The sequence below is a fragment of the Hippocampus zosterae genome, chromosome 10 (assembly GCF_025434085.1).
Source record: "Hippocampus zosterae strain Florida chromosome 10, ASM2543408v3, whole genome shotgun sequence".
Lineage (NCBI taxonomy): Eukaryota > Metazoa > Chordata > Actinopteri > Syngnathiformes > Syngnathidae > Hippocampus > Hippocampus zosterae.
In genome coordinates, this window is record NC_067460.1 from 23,291,017 (window position 1) to 23,308,417 (window position 17,401).

General features: G+C 48.5%; 2 protein-coding genes across 2 annotated transcripts in view; one reads left to right on the forward strand and one right to left on the reverse strand.

The window, feature by feature from the left end:
- usp16 (ubiquitin specific peptidase 16) overlaps positions 1 to 17,401 on the forward strand; it is a 274,331-nt gene that overhangs the window by 40,824 nt on the left and 216,106 nt on the right. The window lies entirely within an intron of this gene.
- Positions 1 to 17,401, reverse strand: part of foxo1a (forkhead box O1 a) — a 28,372-nt gene that overhangs the window by 7,472 nt on the left and 3,499 nt on the right. The gene's annotated exons all lie outside the window — the stretch shown is intronic.

Sequence of the window (17,401 nt, forward strand, 5' to 3'; positions counted from 1 at the left end):
CGTACCTGGCCTCAAGGTTACAACAAGGCACTTTTTGCAAGCGCGTGCGATCTAAAGCGGCTTCACTTCCTGTCCCAGCGACTACGCGCCGACAAGACCGCCGAGTAACATTTTCTGGTCGTTCCCCCGTCGTAATAACAAAAAGAAGGAGAGTCGAACCTTCGAGTGACAATCTGATACGCGACTTTCTCAAAATGACCAAACATGATTTATTCCAAAAGGGTGAAATGTGCAGTTCAGGGCCCGTTGGAAATGGGGGCGGCACAGCGACTGAATCGCTTGCACTTTCGACAGCACCTCAAATGTCAGCTCGCTCGGCGAAAGGAAATCCCCGCCGGGGCGTGACGCCTCCTCTAACACGCAGGACTGAATCAGAAGAAAGCCACAAGCGAGGGCTCGGGCGGACATGCGGCGGGCGCTTCGCAGCGACGCGCTTAAAGTGTGCGACAGGTGCCAACATGCTGCCGACTGCGCGGCAGACTGAGAAAGTGGAAAGAAAAGTGTTTTTTTTTTTTAGCCTTGATTTTCAATTATATTGACGTGTTTATGTGCCCCAACTCCTAATTTGAAAACATTTCATGAACTCATTCACTCCCAAAGACGTTTATAAACGTCTTTTCAGACTTGGTCCAGAATTGGCTGCTTTGGAGTGTTCAATCAGCCTGCCATGCATATTTTTTGGAATGTGGGAGGAAACCGGAGCACCCGGAGAAAACCCACGCAGGCCCGGGAAGAACATGCAAACTCCACACAGGGAAGTCGGAGCTGGAATCGAACCTGGTACCTCTGCACTGTGAAGCCGACGTGCTAACCACTGGACTACCGGGCCGCCCGCATAATAATAATAATAATTTAAAAAAAAAGAAATCCCAAATAAACAAAGCAGCACATTTTCACACGAGCGCATTCAATGCAGACGGAGCGCAGCGACGCCGTGTGTTTGCACTTTGATACGTTATCAGCGCCAATAAGAAGCGACTGCACGGCCGCAATCACTGGCCTATTAACTAAAGTCAATAGGCCATAAAAGGCGGTGGAAATTTGAAAAGGGGAGCATGAAGGAAATAACAAGGTCCTTTGGTCAACCTAATTCGCTTCGCGCAGGGGGGGTGGTGGAAGGATAAAAATAAAATAAAAAACCCGCTGCCATGAATGTAGCACAACAAATAGCCTCAGGTTCGGCTGCGCACAAGCGTGTCACTGTTAAGCGCGTTATAAAAAGACCTCGCAGAAGTCTGACTTTTTAAAAATAGGATCGGCTAGACAAAAAAGAAAAAAAAAGAAACACCCGAGGATAAAGTGACAATCCGGAACCGGGTTGTCTGTGCGCCACCGTCCCACCACTCCGCCCACGCCGCACACCCCACCCTCGTTCCGCCATCTCGCCGCACCACAGGGACGGTCTCACACACACACACACACAGAGCTGATCATGCACTCCCGTGGATTTAAAAAAAAAAAAAAAAAAAAGGGCTCTCTTTTTCGTGCCATAATGCAATTTGGAGGTCTGGACACTGAGCGCTCAGTCTGGAGATCCTTAAATCCACTTTAGACCAAGTGGCTGACTGTGACGTTTGGGGTGGAACCTCTTGGAAACTTTCATTAAAAAAAATATAATAAAAAAAAATTATATTGCTGCAGGAGCAGCAAAAGTGTCTGCAAACGTATTTACCGAGGACCTCTTGACCCGGATCTCCGTTTCCTCGATCCTCCGCGAGGAACCGGAGTCGTTAGGTGGTAGACAAGAGGCCGGGGGGGGAGGGGGGGGGACACAGACACCTCTCGACATCTTTCATGGCCCCGACGACGTTGCAAGACGAGCGACGGCCCGCAGCGCAAAAAGGCTATTAGCCAGCTTCCTGCCGCACGGCATCCGCACAGGAAGAGCTGGCCGCTCCTGATACCGATCCCACTGAAGAGCGAGCTAGTACGCGTAGCGGGTCCGAGTGTAGCGGCAGAATGAAAACAGGGGTCGGGCAGCCACTTCCCAAGTCAAACTTTGCGGTTGACGGGCACAAACAAGAGGAAATAGGAAAGCGTTGAAAGAGGAAAGCGAGGCTACGGGGTTCGTCTCGGCCCGGCTGGCGGGTTCGCGGCGTGCGGCGGACGCAGCGCGGTACGTCGAGATTACTCACGACGAGTTGGGGGGTGGGGGGGGGGAACAATAATCGTCTTTCGGGTAAAATGTGGAGATGCATCCGAAATGCAAGCGCTGTCGCGAAAATGGAGTTGAATCGGAAAATTCTGTTCTGCCGATCAATCGCTCTGTGTGGACTTTGTCTCGCTGTGATGTCACAAAGTGAACAGCAAGGTGAAGACGGCCGGCCAATAGACAGTTCTCACCAAATCAGATCACGTTCACGGCTCGAATACCTGTCTTGCCTTTAGAAAAAATGGAGTTATGCCGAAACGCCGAAAAGTTGAGCAAAGGTCAACCTCAGTTGACCTTTGCATCAAAGGTCAACCTCAGTTGACCTGTGATGCGTTTGAAGTTCATCCTAAAATGTCATATTCCGAGCCAGAATAGGCCAAACTTTTTGTCAAGAGTTTCCCACAAATGAAGCGCGAGAATGACTCATCTCCCGCCATTTCCTCCCATTTGTCCGTCTCGGACACGCGGCCAAATGGAGAGCGCAGCTGTGCAATTTGAGCGAGCATTCTGTCCGTCCGAGGGCCCCCAAAGAGCTTTTTGCTCAGCCGCTTAATTCATTGCGCGAGGCGTTCGGCGGGACCGCCGCCAAACTTGCGTGACGTTTCACATTTAAGGAAGACAAATTGCATTGAGCCGTTAACTGTGGAGGACAGGCTAATTGACCAAAAGACAATTGCGAACTAAGAAACACGACGTCTTCTCGACTCCATTCTTTCCCGGCCAAAATATGGCGCCATTCCCGAATTGCCGTTTTCATGTTTTTCGCCCTTGGCGGCAGCGCCTTAAGCGCTTCCCTGACTCAGTCGCACACGGCGTGCGGCTCATGTGCGCACAGACAGGGAGCGTGTTGTGCTAGCTAAAATATGTGCATGTGCCGCTATATGCGACACAATTGCGAGTCTGTCAATGCACAGAGCGGCATCTGTGGAGCGGGAGGTTATTTTTCGCCTCCGACGGCTCGCCCGACTGGGCCGGGCCGTTGCTCTCGCCTGGCCCCAGATAAAGATGCAGTGTGCGGGCCACTGAGGGATGCCCGTGTCCATCGGCCAGACCCACACTGTGGAGAGATGGGGCGGGGTTGTGGGGGGGGGGGGGGCGGCATCCCCCAACTGGTTCAATCGCACGATTCCTCCATCAATAAATCAAAAGAGAAAAGGGGACTGCCGAGGGGGGGGGGGGTTCTCAGTTCAAATACGGTCAAAGCTCCTCATCTATTTGCTGTATTTGTTGTTGTTTTGCAACACCCTAAGATGCCACAAGATGGAGCCAAAGCTGCGGATTATACATGAAAGATAAACGGTATCAGAATAAATTGTGAAAAACAAACGGGAAATGGATTATTAACGTTAATCCTACAAACCTCAAACAAACCTACTGAGCCACTGTAAAATTTTGCACAGTTCGACATCCCCGGTCAACGATTTTATGCAGGTGGTGCTTTGGCTCCCTCAAGTCGGATGTGAATAAGAATCGCTTCACTGTTGTTTATGTAGGCAATGCTAACAACAACAAAACAACAAATAAAACATTTTTTGGTTTTCTGTGCCAGCCTCTCCAGAATTCAGACCAATCGCCCCTTTAATGAGCTACAGCAGTGCGGTTTGTCTCGGTGACAGCCAGCAAGGCCACCAAAAAACTTGGTGCTCGGGGTGGGGGCGGGGTTGAGTGAATGATGAGAAAGACAGAAAATCAAACGCTAAAATGGCCGCCCACGTCGCCTGAGCTGTTTTCTATTAAATGCGGCTCCGAAAAGACTGCAGCCATTTAAAAAGTGTCTTGCAGCTCGGAAATATACGCCGATTTCACAGCAGATATTCAATGAAAGCTTCAGGGGAAAGTGCAACACGTGCGCTTTTCAATGTAAAGCACTTAGCCGTTTGCCGCCTCTAAAATTAGCGAGCGTGAACAAGATGGAGTGAAGCCATTACTCACTCCCCCACCCCCAGCCCCCACTTTTTTTTTTTTTTTTTTTAACAGCAGCCCAGATTTTCCTCTCAAAGACTCATTATGAGATGGAAATGATGGTGACACATCAGAAAACAAACAGAGCCGACGTGGGAGGACTTCATTCAATCGAATATAAAAAGAACGACAGGGAAGCTTTCAAATTACGCATCTAATCACCAAGACTGACAGTACTGCCAAACTATAAAGACAACAAAAATCACTATACGCACTGAATATTCCAATACCACATCGACTTTGTTTTAGAAACATCGCTAGCTAATTGCTAGCAGTCAACGGGGAGTTTCCGTTGACAGGCTAGCAAAAAAATTAGCTATTACCTCCTGATTTTTAAAGTGATATCCCTTCGCCAAACATTGATGACATCTAAACTGTACATTTTCGTTTGCCCTTTACGAAAATGTATACACCTCCATTTTAAAAAAATATGATGAAAGTGCATCTGTTTTGTGCTGCAGTAGCTGTCAATGGCGGTGACGGGTCCACATAACGAGTGAAACACAAATACACCCTCAGTCAAAAGAAACGCAACACTTTGGGTCCGAATGACTTCATGGGACAATAATAGCAAAGAGGAAGAACGCAATTAAAAAAAAAAAATTAAACGAAGAGGAAGAAGAATCTGTTGTCACATGTTGCTTCCGGAGTTGTGGTGACATCACGGCTCGTGAAGAGGCAACACCACGCGCGCGCATTTCCTGTCAGCTACGGCATGCGAGCTGCAATGTCGCAGGGAGGAAAAAAAATTGGGACGCGAATTCCTCAGACACTGTGAGAGTGACTCGGTCGAAAGGTTGACATGGAAATGACATCACAAAGCCTATTTCTTGAATATGTGCCCGGCATCCACTGAACTTCTGTGATTATGACGCCGCGCAAGCTAGGCTAGGTTGAAGATCCGCCATTTTCTAACATTTAATTAAACCAACAAGAATGGAATTTGGGACAAAGAAGAGTCACGTGTCAAGGAAGGACATCAACTACGAGATTTGTTTACAATGTGGGCTTTCTCCCCCCCCCCCCCCCCATCTTGATTAAATTCCCCCAGCAGGTTACTGTGTCACGCCGCTAGCACGTCAAGCTATTTACAAAGCGGCATCCCGACACAAGCCAGATCATGATTTACCGCTACAAACTGGGTTGTTGAGAGCTGAATTGTTCCTTGGCAGAGGGCTCCACTGTTTGGCGCTCGTGACGACGCAACGCACGCCTCCAATCAATCGCCGGTAAGCACGAAGGATTGCGTGTGCGCTAAACGCTGGCCCAGTCTGACAGGCTCCAAGTGTAATCGCTTCAGGGCGGGAGTGGAACAACAATGCGAGTCTGGCTAATGCCTGTGGTTTTGAGGCCCTTGGCAGTTGGCGGTCCCGTTAAAGTGGAACTCTGCTCCGTGTGTGTTTGCCGCCACACACTCGTACGAGCGGGCGCTGACGGGAGGGAGGCAGTGTTTTCCCATGCGTGAACAAACGTGATCTGAGAAACCACGCAAGGGCTCTTCCTCTATGACGAGTCAAAATTCCGACATCGTATTACGCCACGGCTCTGGCCACAAAACAGTCGCTCGTGTGCTCCGCGACCAAAGCTTCGCTCGGGGAAAACAATGTGACTCATTTCCAAATGGATGTTTACCCGAGTACGGGCGCTATTTTGTAACGGAGCGCTGACTGGATGCTGCGACGGAGGAAATGGAAATGAAAAACGCAGGTTTAACGCCGATTTAAATTGCAGGGAAGTTTCCTGGATCCTTTCCACGAGAATGAAAGCGTCGCGCGCGCAGAGCTAGCCGCTAGCATTTGTAAACAGTTTTAACGAGCGCTGGACTCCACTCTGGACCGTAAAACTCATTTTTAAAAGGGGAACAAAAATCCCATCGGTGGCCATCGCATGTTTCAGATTGAGGAACTTTTAGTGCTGTAGTTGTTTTCCTACGATGATAAAGAATATATGCCCGCGAGTATCGGTGTGTGTGCTCTGTTTGCGTGTGCTATGTACTCAAATGTAAGTTGTTCAATGGGTGGTGATAACGGCCCGTCGTTGCTAACGCGTCGATGGCATTTTACAGTGTGTTTTAGCATTAAGCTAGCACACTTTCGCCAAACAAAGTCAATGTCGTTTGGTTGAACACGCGACGCGTATCGTGATTAGTTTTGCATAAATTTCAACTGGGAGTGGCAATAAACTCAAATAGCTCGCAGCAAGCGCTTGGCGTCGCTACGGAAGAATTGTTTTTGGTCAACAAAGGTTGGGTCACAATGTTCTTAGTCTGCCCTGCATTTGGTTGACAACCAGTTCGGGCCAAAGTATAAGCTCAGGCTAACGCATTTATTCACGTTTGTTTGTATTTTAGCCAAACGACGTAAAGACTCCCACTTCAGAAATCCCTGCCCCCCCCCCCCCCCCCCACCCCCGAGCTGATTTCCTGCCTCCTCCATTCTCTATCTGAACTTTGCTTCCTGACGGTGAGAGTGTTTGGGAGAGGGAAGTCCAGCGGGGAAGGTTGTGAAATCTCCAGCAGGATTCATTCTCATTTTTGCTCGTTGTTCGCTCCCGAAAGACGAGTGTGGTGACATCATCACGGCGACCACCATGTTGGTGTTTGTCAGTCAGCTGTGTCGCATTTCATACGCATTACGAGAACGAATGAAATCCTCGGCTGTCATCATCATACTGCAATGGCAGACATAGACTTTCCTGTCATTTGGTCATAGTGCGGGGCGGCCCGGTAGTCCAGTGGTTAGCACGTCGGCTTCACAGTGCGGAGGTACCGGGTTCGATTCCAGCTCCGGCCTCCCTGTGTGGAGTTTGCATGTTCTCCCCTGCGTGGGTTTTCTCCGGGTGCTCCGGTTTCCTCCCACATTCCAAAAACATGCGTGGCAGGCTGATTGAACACTCTAAATTGTCCCTAGGTGTGAGTGTGGATGGTTGTTCGTTTCTGTGTGCCCTGCGATTGGCTGGCAACCGATTCAGGGTGTCCCCCGCCTACTGCCCGGAGACAGCTGGGATAGGCTCCGGCACCCCCCGCGACCCTAGTGAGGATCAAGCGGCTCGGAAGATGAATGAATGGTCATAGTGCTGCCCCCCACCAGCCCCCAAAAAAATGTATCCTAAATATTGTTTATGAGCAATTACATTGTTAAATTAAAATGGTTTCATTCATGGCTTTTAGAAGGAGATTAGTAAAAAAAAAAAAATGACAACTCTAATTAGACTACGGTCATCAAAATGAGAACCAGAATCAAGTTGCTGCTTGTGATTTCAAAGGTGAGGAAGCAGAAGCAAAGCAAAGGCAAGAATATGAAGGCACAAAGAAGCGGAGGGGGGATGTGGGGGGGCTGGACGAGGAAAGAAAGATGTGTTGGAATGTTCCCCGTGTCGGCCCGGGTGTCTGTCTGCCATCGTGTCTGTGCATCTGCCAGCAGCGGGGCTTTAATTATGAGGCCCAGGTTATGCACTCGCACGCACGCACGCACTCGTGCACACACTCGTGCACACGCTCCACCTCTCACACAGTGCCTCATAGTTCCGCTGACTAACCAGTGGCACCAGACTTTGGCCTGCGGCGCCTTGATTCCAGTAAACGTCTTCTTATGCAACTCCGAACAAGTGGCAAACAGTCTCAACTGCTGCCGCTTCATTTTTCTCCTTCCACGGTGGGACAAAGGTGGCGGTGGCGGGCCTGGGGGAGAGAGGGGGGGGGGGGGCGTCCGCCATTGGTATGGAATGGACAAGGCATGGGCAAAGGCAGGCGGGCGAGGCGGGAAATGGGCTGTGCTCCTCCAGCTCCTCGCCTGAGAAACACAGCTGCCCCCTTCTGTCCTGGGGCCGTGCCAAGCTTGGACTCCTCCACCGCTTTCAGGGGTGACGTGAGTCGATGTGAGTGTGTGTGTGAGTGCATGTGTGTGTGCCGAAGCGGGAGAAACAGGAGCACTGCTGTTCCATCCAATCCCTGCTACCCCCCCCCCCCCCTCCCCCTCCACCGCCCCAGCGTCCCACTAATACACATTCAGACTATGAGCTTGTTTCGGATTGCCGATGACCAAATCAGCTTTGCGCTGGAGACTAGAATGCCTTCATTCTTGGGGTTAAAGCTGGCGTTGGTGGGAATTGCACACACTCGCTAAGGCAGAGAAATGTTGGCTTCGCTTGGTTGGGCAGGACGGCGGTGTAGTTATGAGAACGCCAGCTTCGCAATCGGTAGCTTCAAGATTGAAGACTCGAAACGTTTGCAATGCTTCTCAATCAATGAATTGATTTTCACAAGTCCAGTCACGGCGGCCCGGTAGTCCAGTGGTTAGCATGTGGGCTTCACAGTGCAGAGGTACCGGGTTCGATTCCAGCTCCGGCCTCCCTGTGTGGAGTTTGCATGTTCTCCCCGGGCCTGCGTGGGTTTTCTCCGGGTGCTCCGGTTTCCTCCCACATTCCCAAAACATGCATGGCAGGCTGATTGAACACTCTAAATTGTCCCTAGTTGTGAGCATGGATGGTTTTTCGTCTCTGTGTGCTCTGTGATTGGCTGGCAACCGATTCAGGGTGTCCCCCGCCTGCTGCCCGGAGACGGCTGGGATGGGCTCCAGCACCCCCCGCGACCCTAGTGAGGATCAAGCGGTACGGAAGATGAATGAATGAATGAAAGTCCAGTCACTGTTTTATTTTTCTACATTTAGAAAACTTTTGACTCTCAAAATGGCACCCGAACATTTCCTTTGTACTCATAAGAGTGGCAAGGAAGTGTAAAGCGATGCCCACCTGACTTCAAGCACATACTGGGCTGAGTCGAACCTTCGGGTTCGGTGTGCGCCAGGCCTCTTTAGCCACGTGCTAAAAAGACAGAGCAGCTAGCTTGAGAACGTCGCGGTTTCATTTTCATGATGATTAAAATCCGATCCTATTGACACAACAATTAAGTCGATGTTTGATTTTTGCATTTTTCCATTGCTGTACCAAATGTGAACAGAACCTTGATTCATATAAGGTAAGCTAAATCAAATTTAGCACTTGTGACAAACATCCTTGACCTCTTTTTTTTTTTGTGTGTGTGTGCGATTCCGACAATCGCCGAACCAACGCGTGACCGAGTGAAGTCAGTGGGTGCGCGCTAACGACCGGCGGGCCGTGAACCAGCTCGGACCGCCATGTTTGTCTCCAGTTTGTTTTGAGGCGTGGGAGGGAGTGTTTACTGCAAGTGGAGTGAGGAATGCCGGGTCGGGAGTGCGTCGTGTACAGAGGGAACGCCACGGCCGTATCGATCTACGCACGGACATCAAAGCGCGATAAATATTTGCGCAGTGACACAGGCCATGCGGCAACACTGAGAAAGAACAGCCAAGTTGCGTGCATGTGTGCGTAATGCGTAACACCTCCGAGCTAATTGTTCAAAAACAACCGCTGGCGGAAAGCACAAAAAGTCTTGGTTCTGTACCCAAGCTGAATTTTCAGGTACAGATGAATTTATTTGACTTGAATTTTCTGGAAAAAAAAAAAAAAAAAAACATGGTTCAATAATTCTTCATCTAATCCGAGAAAATACAAACAGGTAAAGTGGGATTTTTTTGGGGGGGTGGGGGGTCAGTTGTCACTGAATAATTAAGTATTTTTGTTTGCCAGCTGACAGGGTTGACAAAGCGACGGGAGCAAGTTTTGATAGCCTCAAAGTGGAGCCAGTCATCTTCCGACCCGCTTGATCCTCACTAGGGTGGCGGGGGGTGCTGGAGCCTATCCCAGCTGTCTTCGGGCAGTAGGCGGGGGACACCCTGAATCGGTTGCCAGCCAATCGCAGGGCATACAGAGACATCTAGGGACAATTTAGAGTGTTCAATCAGCCTGCCACGCATGTTTTTGGAACGTGGGAGGAAACCAGAGCACCCAGAGAAAACCCACGCAGGCCCGGGGAGAACATGCAAACTCCACACAGGGAGGCCGAAGCTGGAATCGAACCCGGTACCTCTGCGCTGTGAAGCCGACGTGCTAACCACTGGACTACCGGGCCGCCCAAGTGGAGCCAATACGAGATAACCCTGCGTTTAAAAAAAAAAACGATAAGGCGTGACATAGTTTTCTTTCTATACAGTATGAGCACTTTTGTGCGCAGTATTCTTGTTGTGTCAAGTTATCCAAATGAGTTTTGTCAATTATATAATTGAATATATAAATTTATTTGTACTTTTCTACATAAGCACCTTTCAGAGTCTACACTTTTTATTTTTTTTTTTTATTTTTTACTGAAATCTTCCTTTTACAGGTCTCTATTTTTACTCAAGCATCTGAACTTCTTCTGAAATACAGAGTGTGATTACATTTGTCACCTCGGAAACCAACACGTGACACGAGAAAGAAAACAGGCCTGCGCAGGGTTGTGCCCTTTTTTTTTTTTTTTTTTTTTTTTTGGGCGACATGCGTTCATTCCACTTCCTGCCCGGGCTGACGTCCAGCCAGAATAGCTCCTGTGAGCGGGTCGCACCTGGCACAACTGTCCGTCGTCGTGACTCAGTTGGCGGGCGATCTCGTCTCGCTCGAGCTCGGCCGCCAAAAGCGGCGCCGGCGGAGAAGCTCTTGGCTAGCTGGCGTAGTGGGGAGGGAGTGGAAGTGGTGATTCAGATTTGTTGACAACTTGGATTGAAAAATACAAAGTAAGAACTCATCTACACACGATGACATTAATGAAGCACCTTCACTGACAAGAGAGCATCAGGAGCTGTCACAACATAACGCACATAAACACGTGCTACCTTTTGAGCAACAAGCATAAAGATGCTAAGCCAGTCGCCAGCTAACGCTAGCAGCAAACATAACCGACGTCTTCGACTCGGTGTTCGTTCCTGTCAAACACCACAAACAGAGCAACTCAAGAACAGCCACAGAAGATCCCCATTAAACTCTTTTGTTCACAAAAAATTGACACTCTTCCTTGTGATGACAAATGCCGAGCATAAGGCAGCCTAGCATAGCTACGCACCCGGTGCTCCTCTTGTCTAACTACACAAACAAAAGGGACTCCAAAAGGCTCAACAACCACCACGGATGATCCAAATTCAAGTATTTTCTTCACAAACGTTTTGGGCGATACTGGCTGAGATTCCATTCAATCGTCTTTATTGGACAAAACACAAAAGGAATTTGTCTCTGGTAGTTGAAACAATTGAAGACTTCAGCGAATGGAAAGTCAGAAACCTACAAAATCAAACAAGTCACGGTCACTTCTACACTATTCAACTCCTTAGATATTTCCACTTACAACAGTACCTTTCAAGTATCTCAACTAAACTCAAATGACAAGCAGATTAGCTAGCTAACAGTGAGAAGCTAACAGCGGTCTAAGTCTTCATTTGATGTCAAACGGACACACAAACGGATCAAAAAATGCTAAAAACATGTCTGAGATTAATTGAGGAAAGGTGCCGTACGTCACAAAAAGCAAAATTTAACACTAGCTAAAACACAAACTAGCTAAAAACATCCATACATCCATCCATTTTCAGATCCGCTTATCCTCTCAAGAGTCGCGGCGGGTGCTGGATCCTATCCCAGCTGTCTTCGGGCAGTAGGCGGGGGACATCCTGAACCGGTTGCCAGCCAATCGCAAGGCACACATAGACCAAGAACCATCCGCGCTCACACTCCGAACTACATAGAACTCAGCCTTCAATAAAGAAATGTCAGTCAGACGTGCCAATCATTGTTTCACTGTGCTACCACCGTCTACTTCACAGAACAAAAAAGCAACAATCCTAATCAAAAGCGCGGTGTCACTTTACGCCAGACGCAATCGCGCCGTCCCCTCCGCGAGTAAACAATGTGTGATAGCCCCCCTGTGTGGAGGCGCGGGAGGCCCCGCCATCACCCCCGCCGCCGCTGTGAATGGCACGCTGCTTTTCCCACACTTTCGTACCGTCTACGGCGAGCCCCTTGGCGGAGGCCGAGCGCCCCCCTGGTCGAGCCGCCACAATGACGCTTCCCTGAATGGAGAAGCGGCCGTGAAAATAAAGAGGCGCAAAAGGAGGTGTCTATCACCGTGATGCTCAGGCGGACTGTGAATCAGCGTTTCCAGACCACCGGACCGGCGCCAGTCCGTGGGCCATTTCGTAACAGACTGGTGTAACATGGAGAAAACGAGTCTAAAAATGTTTTCTTGGGCATTAGTCTGAGTTTTATTTTGAAACATCAGGTGCATCCGCCATTGCTGTTCTACTTGGGTCGCAACAGGGGGGGTGGGAAATTTCCAGTAATTTTCCATGGGAGGTTATGATGGAAGAATTTGAAAAATACTACAAATTTACTTGCAGGGCGGCCCGGTAGTCCAGTGGTTAGCACGTCGGCTTTACAGTGCAGAGGTACCGGGTTCGATTCCAGCTCCGGCCTCCCTGTGTGGAGTTTGCATGTTCTCCCCGGGCCTGCGTGGGTTTTCTCCGGGTACTCCGGTTTCCTCCCACATTCCAAAAACATGCGTGGCAGGCTGATTGGACGCTCTAAATTGTCCCTAGGTGTGAGTGTGAGTGCGAATGGTTGTTCGTTTCTGTGTGCCCTGCGATTGGCTGGCAACCGATTCAGGGTGTCCCCCGCCAACTGCCCGAAGACAGCTGGGATAGGCTCCAGCACCCCCCGCGACCCTAGTGAGGATTAAGCGGCTCGGAAGATGAATGAATGTATGAATTTACTTACAAACCTTTCATGCAAATGATAGGAATTAAATGAAAATTGTGAGCAGACATCTGTGCAAAACACACAACTCTCCTTGTGCACGTGTGGTGGGGGGGCATTACAGTACAGCTAAAGGGACACATTTTTTTTCACTGCACTACATCCGCAACATACTCAAAGACTGCTCGTACCTCAAACTTTGGCTGCGCAAAATACAGGAAAAAAAAATCAACCAAATAACCCCTTGTAACTCAAAAAGTGTGTATTTTGGGGCATTTGTAAGTAAAGGTACCACCATAACTTACCTGAATTTTTTTTTTGGTCAGGAGTATGCTAAAATATCTTTTTGACCTATAACTATAGTAAAAACCAACCTCACATTTTCTAAATTCCCGTAATTTCGCAGCCACACTCTCCTCACATGTCAAAGTGCTAATCTTAGTCACATGGTGTGCTCATAAAACGTTAGCCCGCACCACAAGATAGCAAACACAGACAAAAGACAAACGTGTCTGGAGAGCTTCTTCAAAAAGGGTGACGGCTAATTGATGAGACTGAAGAACTTACAAGAAACACAGAGCTGCATTGAAAAGACAACGTCAGCAACCCTGTCCCCCCTCCACCGCCCCCAAAAAAGCCCGCTTTGCGTAATATGTATCGACGTGCTTGCAAATTAGGCAATGGAGCCCTCAAAACTCGCTTCCTTTTCCAAAATCCTTTCCTTTGTGAAGTAGGACTTTCAGCAATAATAGTGACCAAAACAAAATTCCGGAGTAGACAGAACATAAGCAACACACTTTGTGTGTCATCCTCTCTGATTAGTCCAAGATGGTCCCCGTTTGAATAGAAAACAGGTGCAGTCCTCAGACTCATTACAACTACATTCAGCATGATGGCGCGTTGAATTGAATCCATTGGTTTTTATTTGTTGCCGTCAGTCAATTAGAATATGGAATGGCGTGGAAAAAGGTCGCTGGTGCAAGAAGCGCTTGGGGAGCACTGCTGTAAATGATCCACCGTGTCTAATTGTAACGGAGTCTCTGGCTCACCGTGCACCGTAGTAACCTCTTAAGACGGCAGAGACGTGTCGAGCACAAGCGGACCATTTTATGAATGATGTCAAGACCGCCGTAAAGTGACACCGATCTGACCTCAGCGAGATTCTTCATGACATCAAAGCACGACCCCCCCCCCCACAAAGTGATTTATAGAATCTATAACACAAACTGGCCAGGGTAGCTAACATCAAATTAGCACCATGTTCCTTTACAACTAACAACCCATCACAATTTCATATTCAACAATCCTCTCTTCATTTAACAGAGTCCACGACGCAATCGGAGAACTTGAACACATTTATTTGAATCAGTGGTTATCCAGCGTAACAATGTGTGACATAATAATTATCACTAGGCCCCTTTTTTTACTAGCATGCCGGTATCGAGATAGCTACGCCTCTTTCCTGGACGCCACTAGTTCCAGAACAACTCGGTGTCGTTGTTTAAATCCTCAAGTGAGGAAGTGATGCCGCAGACGAATCCGCGGCCCGTTTTTTGGGCGAGTATAGCGCCGGAAGACTGTTAGCTTGCAAGCTAGCAAGCTAGCAAGCGCCTCCAATTGCGAAAAAGCCAGCGTAACAATGTGTGACATAATAATTATCACTAGGCCCATTTTTTTTTACTAGCAAGCCGGTATCGAGATATCTACGCCTCTTTCCTGGACGCCACTAGTTCCAGAACAACTCGGTGTCGTTTTTTAAATCCTCAAGTGAGGAAGTGATGCCGCAGACGAATCCGCGGCCCGTCTTTTGGCCGAGTGTATCGCCGGAAGACTGTTAGCTTGCAAGCTAGCAAGCTAGCAAGCGCCTCCAATTGCGAAAAAGCCCCTCCAATTGCGAAAAAGTCAGCGTAACAATGTGTGACATAATAATTATCACTAGGCCCATTTTTTTTACTAGCATGTCTATATCGAGATAGCTATGCCTCTTTTCTGGACGCCACAAGTTCCAGAACAACTCGGTGTCGTTGTTTAAATCCTCAAGTGAGGAAGTGATGCCGCAGACGAATCCGCGGCCCGTCTTTTGGCCGAGTGTATCGCCGGAAGACTGTTAGCTTGCAAGCTAGCAAGCTAGCAAGCGCCTCCAATTGCGAAAAAGCCCCGTGATGACAGCCACCGGAGGCTTTAAGTGGATATATTTTTGTGTCTCAAATGTAAGGATGTGTATACGTTAGCAAAATGCTCTCTCGACAAAGTCACATCCCTTTTTCAGTGGGTCGTGGTTTCACACATTCAGCTGACACACTCACACAAAAGCTCATTCACACCGAAGTGGCCATGGGAGAGGTAGGCCAGTCCTGCCGCCACCAAGCAAAGATCCCGGTTGGTCTAAAAGAGCATCGTCGACACCATTCCGAACGCTTCGCTTTCTTCGTTTCAGTCACTGTTATGATGTGATTAGATTTCAACCCCCCCCCCCCATTGATTACTCTCCCATGACGAATTCAATTCAAGACGTCGGAGCTGCCGCTGGGGTTCAAAGTTCATGTCGATGCGTGCGGCTCGATGACTCACTCTGCGCGCTCGGCAGGTGTGAGGCAACGCGGTGGGAACGGCAGAGTAAATGAAGACTGGACTTACAACAACAACAAGCCCGTCACGGGGTAACGTAACAAAAAGAAAATATGGCAGCAATATCTGCTGCGCGCCCATTGGATGATCGCAGAGGTGGCTTTCGCAGATTGAATTCACACACATTACTCACAAGTCCGATAGAACTAAACCAACATTTTTTTTCATTCACTACTTTTTTTTTTTTTTGGATTTTCAAGGGTTTTTTTTTCCATCCAGAGGAGAAAGAATCGATGCGCATTCGACAGCTATGTATAAAGGTTTCAACGCACAGCAAGGTGCATTGCACAGTGCAAGTGTGAAGCAACTGGAAAGCAACAACCCTCCCGATCCGCTCGGCAACATCTGTGTAAGGCATTCTGTCGAATGTCAGACCTTCAAAATAAAAGCACAGATTCACCACATTTTCTTGGGACACACGGGGTTTCCTATTACACGCCCCCGGAGCGCTTGACAGTTTCGTGATAGAAAGTAGAATTTATGTGAGACCAGGTAAAAGCAGGTCTAAGTTGCGGTGCAGGTGGCATGAGGAGATTTTGGTGGATTTGCTCGAAGGGGCAGCCAGACTGATTCTGAGCTCTGCGGTCAACAGCGGGCATCGAGGCCTCGGAATTGAATCATGGTAGAAATTTATTCCTTCAACATTTTTTATTATTATGATTATTGATAATATATTTTGAAAAGCAGCTTCCTGGTCGCGACACTGCATGTTATTTGTACAATCGCCAATTCATTTTTTTTTTCCTTTTGAGTCCACCTGGAAATCTCCTTTTTAGGTTTTGGCCACAGCGAGCAATTTTTTTTTTTTTCTATTGGCCTAATCTGATTGACGGGACGCAATCCGACAGCCCTTCATTAGTCGGGAGCTTTTGTAAACAGCCAGGTCAAACGGATGAATGGCGAACAGCATGTGTGTGTGCACGCTGCTGAATTCCGCCTCATTAATGACGCTCAGGGGTCACCTCGGCGCGTTTCAAAATCCGCCAAGGTCGGGGGGCGGGTGGTGGGGGGGTGGGAGGCACGGCTGTGATGAATCGCAGATGAATCCCTCGCCATCAATTTATCGCGAGACACCATTCAAGCCGCTCCAAAGGCGGATGCTGGTCACGCCACATCGGAGAGAGTCCCGGCCAAGACCTCAGCACCTCCCCCCCCCACCCTTGGCCGTCCTCAGCATCCCATGAAGTCTGAACTCACGGGTTCCTTTTCATCCGCCTTCATTAACTTTGCGTGAATTAGTCGAGACGAGAATCACGTGTTGCCATCGTGCGACGCCGCGACGCGGGGCCCCAGTCGAGTCAGCGGACTTTGTAAATCAAAGGGAGCCGAGACAAGTCAGATGACTGTCCTGGATGAAGGAGGGCAATGACAAAACAACTTGAAAAGTCAAACGCAACCCAAGGACGTGGATTTTGCTTTTCTTTGCCCTTATTTGACCACTCCTAAAACTACTGGGCTAAAAGTAATAGCTAACCCAGTGCTGGGTCCAAACCGGACCAAGCCAAAAATGGCTTATTGATACCCAGCACAGTGGTTTCAGGATTTGGACCCAGAACGTTGAATCAAATGTTTTGATACAAGGGGTAAAAACGACCCAAACTGAGGAATTAAGGCTACCGAGAAATGGATTACCAGGTGTTCAATATAGTTGCAGGTACAAGGGCTGCGAATAACGCTTATTTGTTAAATCAATTGATATGTTGATTATTACTTGATTAATCGATGAATAAGCTCATAGAAACATCCTCGACATTGCAACCCTTTATAGAAAAACAGGACAATGTTTTAAATCGGCAGTGCAGAAAATGCACAAATGTGCATTCATTAAGATTCGGGTTTGGTGTGTAACGCCGGTCAGAAAATTGGCAAAAAAAAGATGATTGTAGTTTTTCAAAGTAAAAGCGAGGTTGCTAATGTCTTATTTCGAAAAAGCACAAAAATAATCTGTGTGCTTTCATGGAAGACAACCGAAATCTGAGAGGGGATGACTTTGCGAGAATTTGGACATTTGTTGATTACAGG